This window comes from Eubalaena glacialis, chromosome 2 (assembly GCF_028564815.1).
Source record: "Eubalaena glacialis isolate mEubGla1 chromosome 2, mEubGla1.1.hap2.+ XY, whole genome shotgun sequence".
In the NCBI taxonomy this organism is placed as follows: Eukaryota; Metazoa; Chordata; class Mammalia; order Artiodactyla; family Balaenidae; genus Eubalaena; species Eubalaena glacialis.
The window spans coordinates 75,075,764-75,089,132 of NC_083717.1; the positions used below are offsets into that span (position 1 = coordinate 75,075,764).

Below are 13,369 nucleotides of genomic sequence, written 5' to 3' on the forward strand. Positions count from 1 at the left end.
TAGGAGTGGGTGTGAGGGAGGACTCGGAAAATCTGGAGGAAAATTGAACCAGGCAGAGGGAGTCATAAGCAGACAGGACTCAGGGCCAGAGCAAGCTCAGAACTTTAGAGAAAATCCAAGTGTAGAAGAGTGAGCTAGGCCAGGTAGGGAGCGGAGAACACGAGGTGGAGACCCAGGTGGGCTGGGTCGTGTGGAGGACCTTACGAGCCATGGAAGGAGTTTGAGCAGGAGACTGACGGGATCTGATTGACAGCTGAAAAAGTCGGTCTAGCTTAAGTGATGCTTCTAAATGATGTGGGTGGTCTGCTGAGGTGTCTTGTATGATTGTGGGGAGACTTGAACGCAGCCAGGCCTCAGAGCCTGCAGAGCTGAGCGCCATTCTCTGCCCTGCTTCTCACTGGCCGGTTGACTTGGAACCAATCCCCTAATTGCTCTCAGGCCCTAAAGTTTCTGAGTCCTTATCCAGGGAGAGGTGCAATTTCTTAAGACTCTTCCAGATCTAACATTTGGTGGTTCTAAACTGTAAACGAGAGTTACTTCCTGATCATTTGTATTTGTTAGGGTAAAGGCTAGAAGCTGCTGTAGCAAAGAGACCCGACAACACAGTGGCCTCTATGAGATAGGGATTTGCTTCTCTCGCCTGTGGGGTTTGAGCCAGTGGAGGCTGCCCTGGAAGCCCGGCTCACGAGCTCCACGGTCCTGCCTCCAAAGATGGCCCTTCCCACATGGCTGGAACTGGGTGGCGGTCTCATGCAAGTTCCAGTCTACGGGAAGAGAGAGAGGGGAGATCTGGGCAAGCAGTTTCCTTCGTTTCCTTTTAAGTGACATGGAAGTTACACACCCTCCTTCGGATCACAATTCTTGGGGAGAACCTAGGGTTGTGGCCGTACCCAGCCCCAAGGGACTCTGGGAAATGCAGACTCTAACTGGCCCTCTGTCTGCCCATCTAAAATGTGCCTGCTGGGACTTCCCTGGCGGTCCAGTGGCTAAGACTCTGCGCTTCCAATGCAGGGGGCGCGGGTTCAATCCCTGGTCGGGGAACTAAGATCCCACATGCCGCATGGCACAGCCAAATTTTTTAAAAAATAAAATGAAATGAAATAAAATAAAATGTGCCTGCCATGGAAGATGGGAGAATGGATTTCAAGGGGTAGCAGGAAAACTGCCACATCCTGTTTTTGAAAAATTCCAGAGTATTGTCAAGATAACTTAAACTCTTAAAGTTTCCTGGACCTTTGTATTAATTTCCTGGGGCTGCTGTAACAAATTGCCACAAACTGCGTGGCTTAAAAGAGCAGAAATGTGTTCTGCCACAGTTCTGGCTGCTAAAAGTCCAAAATCAGCAGGGCCATGCTCCCTCTGAAGTCTCTAGGGGAGAATTTCTAGAAGTTTCTCTCCTAGCTTCTGATAGTTGTTGGCAGTCCTTACCATTCTTTGACCTGTAGCTACATCCCTCCAGTCTCTGCCTCCATCTTCATGTGACCTTCTCTGTGTATCTTCTGTGTCTCTGTATCCAAATATCCCTCTCCTTTCTCTTGTAAAGACAGCAATCACTGGATTGAAGGCCCACCTTAATCCCATATGACCTCATCTTGACCGCATCTGTAAATACCCAATTTCCAAATAAGTTCACATTCACAGGTACCAAGGCTTAGGACTTGAACATATCTTCTTGGGGAATGTAATTCAAGCCATTACAATCTTCTTAAGACTAAAAGAAGCAGGAAGAGAGAGAGAGAGAGGGAGGGAGGGAGGGAGGGCTGTGCTAACTGAAATCAAACAAATTATGACAAGATATATCAGTCTCAGAAAGAACCCATAGTTTGTTCTGAAGCTCAGTGCCACCTTAATGCCACAGTCCAAGGACGTATAGGCCTTTTTTCATTCCCTTCTCCATGGGGACATTCCAACGCATTGGTGTAAGATACCTTGCTTAGGTAATGGAATTCAAGAACCATTGACAGCTTTCAGCTTTGCGGTGTGTGTTCCATTTGATGATCATAACAGCCCCACATAAAGGTATTCTTACCTCCATCCCACAGAAATTGAAACTGCAGCTCAGGCTAACTAACTTGCCTAAAGTGAAATGACTTCACTGTTGGTGGTGAAGCTGGGCTTGCAGCCTGGGTCTCCTGGCTGGATCTCCTCCAAAGATCCTGCTCTTCACATTACATGGCTCTGAGTCCCAGCGACTTCTCAGGGGATACTGACAAAAGGGCTCACTCTTGTCTTGAGGGATTTGTGATCAGTGTCTGAGACCACACATGCTCTGCAGAGGTCTCCACAAACCCATGGGGGACCTGAATGCTAGAATGTGCTGACAGCGCAATCAGATACCCTTAGTCATCAGGATAAACAGAACCTCTATTAGGTAGCTAAAGGACGCTTGTTTGCCCAGGAGTCAAGGCTTGTCCAACATAAGAGTCCAGGTTTCTCACTGCATTCTAGAACATTATGCATTGAACTCAAAAAGGCTTATTTTTCAGACCTTCATCAGCAGGTTGATTGGTGGTTTGATTACTACTTTACCAAGTCCAACTGACCCTTGAACAACATGGGTTTGAACTGCACGGGTTCACTTACAGGCGGATATTTTTCAATAGTAAGAACTACAATACTACACGGTCCAATGTTGGTTGAACCCATGGATGTGGAGGAACCATGGTTATAGAGGGCCAACTATAAGTTATATGTGGTTTAACCCTGAGTTGTTCAAGAGTCAACTGTATTATGAGATTGCCCATCACCATGGGGCCCTCCTATAGTTGCCAGCTATGCCATCACACATATACTAAAGACTTCAGATAGAGTTCCCTGGAGTGTGTAATGCAATTAGTAGTTGCCATAGGGAACTGGGTCTCCTAATGGTCCCAGAGAGGTGATGTTTGTGATAATAACCAATATTAAGTCACATTTCCATTCATTATTTCATTTTAATATTGACTTTTCTTTGTTATTGTTAAAATCTTATTTGTACAGCTTTATTATAGAAATTTAAAAAAACATAGACAAAGAAGATAAAATACTAATCATTCATAATTCCTCCACTCAGAGATAACCAATGTCATTAATCTGGTGTATATTTTTTAGCCTTTGTTTTTCTTAAGACATCTTTCTTTGCGATTTTTTTTTAATTTTTTAAAATTAATTTAATTTACTTTATTTATTTATTTTTGGCTGCGTTGGGTCTTTGTTGCTGCACGCAGGCTTTCTCTAGTTGCGGTGAGCCGGGGCTACTCTTTGTTGCAGTGCATGGGCTTCTCATTGCAGTGGCTTCTCTTGTTGCGGAGCACGGGCTCTAGGTGCGCGGGCTTCAGTAGTTGTGGCACGTGGGCTCAGTAGTTGTGGATCGCAGGCTCTAGAGCGCAGGCTCAGTAGTTGTGGCGCACGGGCTTAGATGCTCCGCGGCATGTGGGATCTTCCCGGACCAGGGCTTGAACCTGTGTCCCCTGCATTGGCAGGCAGATTCTTAGCCACTGCACCACCAGGGAAGCCTGCGATTAAGTTTTCATTATTTTAATAATGGTAGAGTATTCCATTATGTCAACATACATCGTTTACTTAACTCTTCCTCTACTGTTGACATGTGAGTGGTTTCCCCCCTCATGTGTTGCTTATAGAAACAATGTTGTGATGAAAGCCTGGTGTTCATCCATAACTACTTCCTAAGCCTACATTTCCAGTGTTTGCACTGCCAGATGAAAGGAGAAAAAAATTTTCCCTTGTTTCAGAGATGAGGAAACTGAGGCTCCGAAAGATAAAGTATTCTGGCCAAACTCACACAGCTGACAAGTGACAGAGCTAGACCTGGGATCCAGTTTTCCTGACTCTAAATCTCATATGGGAGAAGAGTTTCTGCATCTAATCATTATCACACTCGATAAATTCTGTGAATGCAAAGCAAATGCCCTGGCAACTACCTTCTTTTCTTGAATTGTCACCCAGCAGTGGTCAATCCAGACAAATTGCCAAAAATTGTCATCAGAGGAGAGTAGAAAGGCTATAGATAGTTGACTTAATTTGACTTTTCATCTTTCTTCTTCAAGATGATAATAATGTTGACATTTTTAGTAACCTTTGCAGACCCTTGGTATCCTGTACATTCAGGAATAACTGAAGCCATCTCTCCACTTCTAAATACTTATTTGATACCCCATTGGATTCTGGGGCTTTTAGTTCATCCTAGTTCTGAGAGTAGAGCTCATTTCCTCCAAATTTAGAGCCAAATTCCCCTTGTTTCCACTTCAACAGATTCCCTCTCCTTTCTAGGTGATTCAGCACATGAGTGAACCCGTGGAATTGTTTCCTCCTTTGCCATAACTAGTATACCCTTGCTTTATCCATGCTTCTGACATCAGTAGCAGACTTTGGTTTGGGATGGCTGCAGACCAGGTGAGATTTCTTCAGTCATTACTTGCCTTGACCTGGTATGCTGACCAGGATCCATGGTCCATGAGGTATGATTATGTTGAGTATACAAGGACATAATATATGAGGAGTATCCATATACAAGGATATAATATATGAGAAGCCTGACTTGCTTTGGGGCCCCAACTCCATAATCTTTGGGTCATCCTTGTCCAACCAGTTCTGGTAGCTTTGATTTGGGGCATTGAAGCTAGAGCCACGTGTTTGACAACATCCAAGCAAGTCACCTACAGATCATTCAAGTCAGTCCCTGCCCTATTAGTAGCAAAGATAGATAATTTCAACAGATTTCAGAGGCAATAAGTAAAGCGTTTCCTGGAAAAGCGTGGTAAAATATGTTGATCTTTACCTGAGTTGGATCACTCACTTATAAGATAAAACTACTCAATTCCAGAAGGCTAAGCTGGAAGTGTTAATAGTTGTCAGTTCACGTCTCTGCCCAGAGCTCTCCAAGATCAAATTTAAGTTAACCAAGTAATATCTAATGGGTAACTCCATTTTCAGGATAGAGACTTGATAAAAGGAAATCAATGTGAAAGAACAAAGATTCTTACTATTCTTAATGTCCGTTAGTGCTAATCATACATTTGGCACCAGCAAGCCATAAGAGGAGAAATTACCCTCCTTAGGTATGGACTTCTCATAATGCAGTGAATAGTCATCTCTAAGAGAGAAAGTGGATGTTTCCCAAATAAGTTTAGTCGCAAAATTTCTTTCTAGGATAGACTGATGGTCTCTTGATGTTGCCTTTGCTGGAGGACCAGGAATGATGTTTTGTGCTTGGAACTGTTTTGTCAAAGATAAAGGGAGGACTTGAAAGAGTGTATAGCTCTGTCCTGCCCGCCCAAAACTAAAAGATATTTCTGGGCACATATGTCAGGAAATATGACCTAGAGATGGAGTGCAATCATAAACATTTTTTTTAAATTCAAAAACCAGAAAAAATTTCTCTTATTCATTCCCATAACCATTTTTCAAACTAAAATTAATTTTGTGTGTGTGTTGTAAAAAGTACCTCGATTGGTAAAGGAGCTGAAGTATTATCGAAACAGCTCAACCTAGGCTCAAATCTAACATAAAAGAAACCTCACGTTAAAGTATTATTTATCTTCATAATTAGTATTTCTAAATGACTTTTAAAGGCTTTTTAATGCAATTAAAAAATGTTTGATTGTCGTAATGTTGCTAATGTTTTGATGCCTTCCTAGTGTTGTCCTTGGTCCCTGCAACCCTGGCACATAATTTATTTCTCTTTTGAGTGAACCCTAAGCATTAGTGTCCATTAAGAATTTTTAAAACAAAGTCCAGAGATTACTTGGAGCACTTTCAATAATATGTACTGATTATCATTAATAGCTCTTTTGTCCTAGACAAGGACATTGTTTTGTAACATCATTTTGTTTGGCGAGGCCCTATTCGGGCTGTGTTCCTGATCTGAATCCTGCACTGATTCTCTCCTTGACAGTGTGGAATAGAGCAAGCTCATGGGACAAGTCAGGGCTGGGAGGAGTGGGGACAGAGGCCAGCACAAAGTGGTAGGTTTTCTTTATGAAACAATTGTTAGCCATTCAAAAAAAAAAAAAGCCTACATGCTGGGCCTTGTTTCTTATCTCATGTTCTTACGCTGCATATAAATTGCTGTTTTAACTACCAGCTCCTTACAATGAGGAAGTGAAAGAGAAAGACGGGAGGGAGCAGGTGGGCCCAGAGGATCTCAACCTTGTCACTGTGTTTGTTGGTTTTATGGCAGGAGGGAGGTCTAATCTTCCAGATTTTAGTTTGAAAGTTCTGCCCTTGCTCTCAAACGTTTATTTACCAGATTATCCACCTGTTTAACAGCAGGGCTCTAATTAATGGGTATTGCCTGTCTTCACCCAAGGGGTAGCTCTCTGTTTATCCAGTGCAAAGTATCTGCAATTAGAAACATCTTTAAAAGGAAGGAGACACTCTGCTATGTGTCCCACGTGAATTGCCTTATTTAAGTCTTACTATAAACCCAGCACTGAGAATTTTATCCCCGTTTTATGGATAAGAAAACAGAGGTTCAAGAGTGGTTAAGCCATTCTCCCAAGATCACGGCTTGAATAATGGGCGTCTTATTTAATGCAGGCATCTTGTGAGGAGGGAGAATAAATCTTGCAAAGGCCTTCGTATTTGGAGCCCTCCTTTTCTAGAAATGAAATGAAGAGTTAGTGTTCTGGGGCATGTGTACATGCATGTAACAAGCGGGCCCATTACTGAACAGATTTTGTTAATTATCGTTCAGCACCTCTCCTTCTCCCTGCCACACACACTCACTTGAAATAGAGAAACACTGATCTATTTAAAAACAAAAAGAAGAAAAGAAAAACTGCACAGCATCTTATTTTAGGTATTTTTTTATTGAAGTATAGTTGATTTACAATGTTGTGTTAGTTTCAGTTGTATAGCAAAGTGATTCAGAGATAGATATATATATATATATATATGTTATTTTTCAGATTCTTTTCCCTTATAGGTTATCACAAGATATTGAATATAGTTCCCTGTGCTATACAGTAGGTTCTTGTTGTTTATCTCTTTTATATACGGTAGTAGTGTGTATCTGTTATTTCAGGTATTTTTTTGTTGTGTTTCTTTTTCTTTCTGTTTTTTATTCTAACACAGAACTTATACACGTTGCATATATCTCTGTCTCAACAATTGTTATCTCATTGTGAGAGAGGACAAGAGAAGGCACACAGGCTGAATATTAGCAAGGTGGCAAAAGGGCATCTTTGTAGCTAGGGACTTGTCCAAAATGCAGGGCCTCTGGAAATGCCATTGTGGTAATTGGTATGTCTGGGGAGGAGAAAAGATGCCATTTCTTACCAAAAAAAAAAAAAAAAAGTTAAAATAAACTTGGTACCCAGACAATTGCCCAGAAACCAAGAGAGTTAAGAAGTCCATCAAGGAAGTTAATTGGTCCAAGATTTGGCACTGATTGGAAAAATCAGATTCTATCCCTCAAGTGCTCTGCTCTGCCATAACTGTAACTGTGAAACTACTGATACCCTGACAGTGATAAATTTGTGGTATTTTCGTGACTTTTCCTTTGCTTTACTTTGAAGCATAGTCGGCTAAATAGAGTCAGGGAATCTTGCTGTATTAGAGGTCCTAGTTTGGGGAGAGTCGTTGTGGAGATTTTTTCCCCTTCGTTTTAAGGATATTACTTGTCAATTTAAAATTGTTATCATAGCATTAAGTTAGAAATTACTCTAAAGCATTACCTGGGAATGTTTCTCTCTCTCTCCATATATATATATATATTTATATATATATATATGTATATGTATATATATGATGGGCTGGGTAAGATTATAAGGAGTCTCACAACTTTATCAAAAGGTACCATTTTTCTCTAGCCCAGATAATTTAAAAATATCACTCAAAAGAAGTGTATCTTTTACTTATACAGCGTTTTGTGGATACTGCCTTCTTTCTTCTTTGGTTTTTAAAGGCAAAAAGAAAAAAGTTTCAGGGGATTGCCCTTGATTGTGAGCTACATTAGATTTTTTTCACACTGAGAAGTAGATCTGGCAGCCTGTTGCTTAGAGGAAGTTTGGTTTGGTAGCTTGAAAGCACGGCAAGGAGTCATTGATCAAGGCTCTAGAAGGGAAATCAAGAAAACGTGTAGTTCAGCTATCTCATTCTACAGATGAGAAAACTAAGGCCCAGAGAAGTTAAGTGACTTTCCCAAAACATTCAGCAAGGTCACTTTTGGTTCACGGTTTGTGAGTGCTTTGCATTTAGAGAGTTGGTCCCACCCATCACTCTTCCGCAACTCCACGAAGTCCCAATCTCTGTGGCGTGCATGCCTCTGCCCAGTGGTCTGTTCGTGAATCTCTGGGGAAGGATATTGGTGTCACTTCCCAGACATTGGGAAGTGTATCAAAACCTTCACAACATCTGGACTTGGTTTGACACCCTTTGGTGGTGGTGATCCAAGTCCTTTGCCCACTTAGCTTACCTGCCCATGAGCAAGTATCTTCCCTTGATTTTAGAGAGTAGAGTCCAGGGGAGTTTGGGGTCTAGAACAGAGTACACTTAGTTTTAGAAACTCGGTTCTCTGTCTTACGCTCTCCTCCATCAGATATGAATTTTGAAGTCAGAGCCCTCGGTCTGAAAATCAGAGTCCCGGGCTATGAGTCAGTGTGAAACCCAGGAAATCATGAGTAGCTATGGCATAGCTTTCAGTAGAACATTCTAATTCACCTTTGTTAAAGTAAGACTGTGTGGGTTGCCCACCTTTTGTGAAAGTTAATAATTAACATTTATATCACACTTCCCACTTTGTGAAGGTCTTTACACATCCTTATTTTGTATGGATTTTCACAACAGCCTTTTGAGTATTACTATGATTATATACAATTGTAGAGACCTGGAAATTCAGGCCCAGAGAAGTGAAGTAAGTTGCCCAAGGTCTCTCAGCCTTGGGTAGGAAAGTGGATGGACTAAGAATGTAAGTTCAGGTCAACTTGACTCCAAATCCAGTTATCTTAAAAACTGCCTTTAAAAAGTTTATTCTTTTCCACTTCTGGGTAGAATTAGAGCTATTTGCCTCCTAATCATTCATCATAATTTATCTTTAGAAAACCCAACTCTCCTAGAATGGTTGATTCAGGGTCACTGCTAGTAGCATTAGGTTTGGATAAGTCTTACCCCTTCCTCTTGAGGACAAAGATGGGCAACGTAGACTGCTGTGATTTCAGAAAGGATGAGCTCTATGACGAGAAAGACAGGAATCGTGCAACCTCTGGGGAAATGAGAAGAAAGAGAAACGGAAGACCCAGCCACCCCATTTAAGGAGGAGGGGGATGAAGAAATGGCTGCTGGTTGCAAACCAGGGCACACAGACCTCTCAAGTATCTCTTTCACCCAAGCCCTGGTGGGGATTCCTGGCTTAGCTAAGGCTGGGGGACAGGACCCTGTAGGTTTAAATTAGTTATAGAGCTGACTGCTGAGTGATATGCTTTGGGGAGTAAATCTTTTTCTTTTTTTTTTTAATATTTACTCTTATTAGATGCACTATCTATACCAGGGTTTTTCTGGGTTTTATTGAAGTATAGTTGGTGTATAATATTATGTAAGTTACAGGTGTATAATATAGTGAATGACAATTTTTAAATTATACTCCATTGTAATTATTATAAAATATTGACTGTATTCCCCATGTTGTATAATGTATCCTTGTAGCTTATTTACACATAATAGTTTGTACCTCTTAATCCCCTCCCCCATCTCACCCCTCCCCTCCACTGGTAGCCACTAGTTTGTTCTCTATATCTGTGATTCTGTTTCTTTTTTGTTATATTCACTAGTTTTGTTGTATTTTTTAGATTCCACATATAAGTGATATCATACAGTATTTGTCTTTCTTTGTCTGACTTATTCCACTGAGCATAATACCCTCCAAGTCCATCCAGGTTGCTGCAAACTGCAAAATTTTCATTCTTTTTTATGGCTGAGTAATATTCCATTATATATGTGTGTGTGTGTGTGTGTGTGTGTGTGTGTGTGTACCACATCTTTATCCATTCATCTGTTGATGGAAACTTAGGTTTCTTCCTTATCTTGGCAATTGTAAATAATGCTGCTATGAACATTGGGGTGCATGTATCTTTTTGAATTAGTGTTTTTGTTTTTTATTCAGATATAGTCCCAGGAGTGGAATTTCTGGGTCATTTGGTAGTTCTGTTTTTAGTTTTTTGAGAAACCTCCATACTGTTTTCCCCGGGGGCTGCACCAATCTACGTTCCCACCAACAGTGTTCAAGGGCTCCCTTTTCTCTGTATCCTCACCAACAATTGTTATTTGTGTTCTTTTTGATGATAGCCATTCTGACCAGTGTGAGGTGATATCTCATTGTGGTTTTGATGTGCATTTCCCTGATGATTAGTGATGTTGAGCATCTTTTCATGTGCCTATTTGCCATTTGCATGTCCTCTTTGGAGAAATGCCTATACAGGTCTTCTGCCCATTTTTTAATTGAGTTGTTTGCTTTTTTGATGTTGAGTTGTATGAGCTGTTTATTTATATTGGATATTAACCCCTTATCAGTCATATCATTTGCAAATGTTTTTTACCATTCAGTAGGTTGTCTTTTCATTTTGTCGAAGGTTTCCTTTGCTGTGCAAAAGCTTTTAAGTTTAATTAGGTCCCATTTGTTTATTTTTGCTTTTATTTCCTTTGCTTTAGGAGACAGAGCCAAAGCAAATATTGCTACAATTTATGTCAAAGAGTGTCCTGCTTATGTTTTCCTCTAGAAGTTTTATGGTTTCCAGTCTTACATTTAGGCCTTTAATCCATTTTGAGTTTACTTTAGTATATGGTGTTAGAGAATGTTCTAATTTCATTCTTTTACATGTAGCTATCCAATTTTCCCAGCATTACTTACTAAAGAGGCTATCTTTTCTCCACTGTATATTCTTGCCTCCTTTGTCGTAGAAGAATTGACCATGAGTGCATGGGTTTATTTCTGGGCTCTCTCTTCTGTTCCATTGATCTATGTATCAGTTTATGTGCCAGTGCCATAATGTTTTGATTACTGTAGCTTTGTAGTATATTCTGAAGTCAGGGTGCGTGGTTCCTCCAGTTCCATTGTTCTTTCCCAAGATTGTTTTGGTTATTTGGGGTCTTTTGTGTTTCCACATAAATTTTAAAATTATTTTTTCTAGTTCTGTGAAAAATGCCATTGGTATATTGATAGGGAATGCATTGAATCTGTAGATTGCCTTGGGTAGTATGATCATTTTAACAATATTAATTCTTCCAATCCAAGAACACCATGTATCTTTCTCTTTGTGTCATTGTTAATTTCTTTCATCAGCGTCTTACAGTTTTTGAGTACAGTTCTTTTACCTCCTTAGGTAGCTTTAAATACATACCATGGACTCACTTCCCATCAGATATTAACTTTCTACAGAAAATTTTTATTGTGATGATTAAATTGTCCTTAGTTGACCCATCTGTGAAATGAGAAGGACATTTTCTTTTTTTTTTTTTTTTCTGCTTTTTTTTTTTTTTCACTTCTGTGGAGTCAGTTAATATGAAGTACTGGAGCTTCTATAGAGAAAGGAGAGACACAAGACGTTAGTGTGAGCACAGTTATTTTTCAGGAGAGGAGAAGGAAGGGAATTCCAATAAATTTTCTGATTGTTTCATTAAATTTGTCTTTTGTGTGTTCACATTGTTTCAGTTCGTTTGCTTTTCCTAGAGAAATAGAATTTTGTCTTCATAATGGCTATTAAGTAAAAAAATTGAAAAAAAGAAAATATTATACACAGTTATGTCTCCATAATTAGGAGTTGTAATGCACTTTAAAAAATATTGCTTTTGTGAGAGGGATGTGTTTTTTAAGCCTTTCTCCATAAAAGTGTATCTATTAATTTATTGGTATGTTTTTCCTTGCATGTGATAGATATAATTTACATTTTATTTCTATAGGTTAGGGTTGCCAGATAAAATACAGGATGCTCAGTTACATTTGAATTTCAGATAAACAACAAATTGCTAGTGTCTGAAATTTAAGTGTAACTGGAGATCCTGTATTGTTTCTGCTAAATCTAGCAACTCTTGTGTAGGTATATCTCCCAATTACTTATACTGATCGCTAATTGGCAGTTAAACGAAACTGAGGGGCTGAGTTTGTGCTGTTACAGAAGTCATGCTGTCTCCTGGAGACAGATATGAGAAGTTTTAGCTCCATGCTGCTGTGATCTCAAGGATCAAGCAGCTTTCCTGGAAAGATTTTCAAAATCTATTATCATTATAATCGTCATGAAAATATTTGATGAGAACACTGCATCACACTGTATAATAAATTTAAGTAGAAAAGTCAAAGCAGTGGTATTTTCATCAGGCTTTTGGATGTCAGGAGAAAATAGTTCCACACTCAGCGAATATAGATAGGTCTGTTTGGGGCTGTGTTAAATCCAATTGTGTGAAGGTTCTGAATAATCAGGAGTGACAGCATAAGCACTTTCTCTTCAAAGTGATTTTACCGAAAGCATCGTTTCCTAAGGAAAGTACACATATAGCTCTCATAATGCTGAAAGAGCACTAAAGTATCCATTTATTGGTGCTGGTGTCATGAGCTGGAGTTGCAAGTGGTATTCAGATTTTCAACTTGATTCACTGCTGCTGTTGGGGGCAGTTCCCTTCCCATGAAAAAGCTTATTTCAAAAACTCCTCAAACCCTTTGGTTAGTTCCCACGTGAGAGAGCCTTCAAGACTCTTTGCAGAAGCTTCTAACTTCACTGTGCGAAGCCAAATCAAACATGATAAAAGACAATAGTTGTGTTTTTCTCCATAGGAAGGGGGGAGAAAAAGAATTTGAGTTGGGCTATGTAATTTCAGCTTCCCTAAATAAGTCCTGTGGAAATTTGTGGGGGAACAAGTGTGTGATTTTGGTCTTGGTGCACAATTTTGGCACTAGCTTTGTTTTATTTGATGTCTACCGTGGATTTTTTTTTAACATCTTTATTGGAGTATAATTGCTTTACGATGGTGTGTTAGTTTCTGCTTTATAACAAAGTGAATCAGATATACATATGTCCCCATATCTCTTCCCTCTTGCGTCTCCCTCCCACCCTCCCTATCTCACCCCTCTAGGTGGTCACAAAGCACCGAGCTGTTCTCCCTGTGCTATACCATGGATTTTCATAACGGATTTCTTCCGTGTCCGATACATTCCATGGCTAAGTAATAGGTCTGATCTGAGTGCCAAATTTTTCAACAGTGTTACTTTCCAGAGGAGGGTTAAATAGTTCTCTTAATAACTTGAAAGAAAAAAAGACATGCAAGGTTTACCACACTTCTTAGTCACAGGCTAAATGTTTTCAAGAGCTTTATGACTTTGAGCCTATTTGGTCTCAAGAATATCCCCAAGAAGAATGAAGCATACAGAATTCAAAATGGAGCA

At 39.9% G+C, this 13,369-nt stretch overlaps 1 protein-coding gene across 1 annotated transcript in view; it reads left to right on the forward strand.

Moving 5' to 3' along the window:
- The window catches only part of LOC133085142 (nuclear receptor ROR-alpha), a 593,802-nt gene that overhangs the window by 401,320 nt on the left and 179,113 nt on the right, over nucleotides 1-13,369 (forward strand). The gene's annotated exons all lie outside the window — the stretch shown is intronic.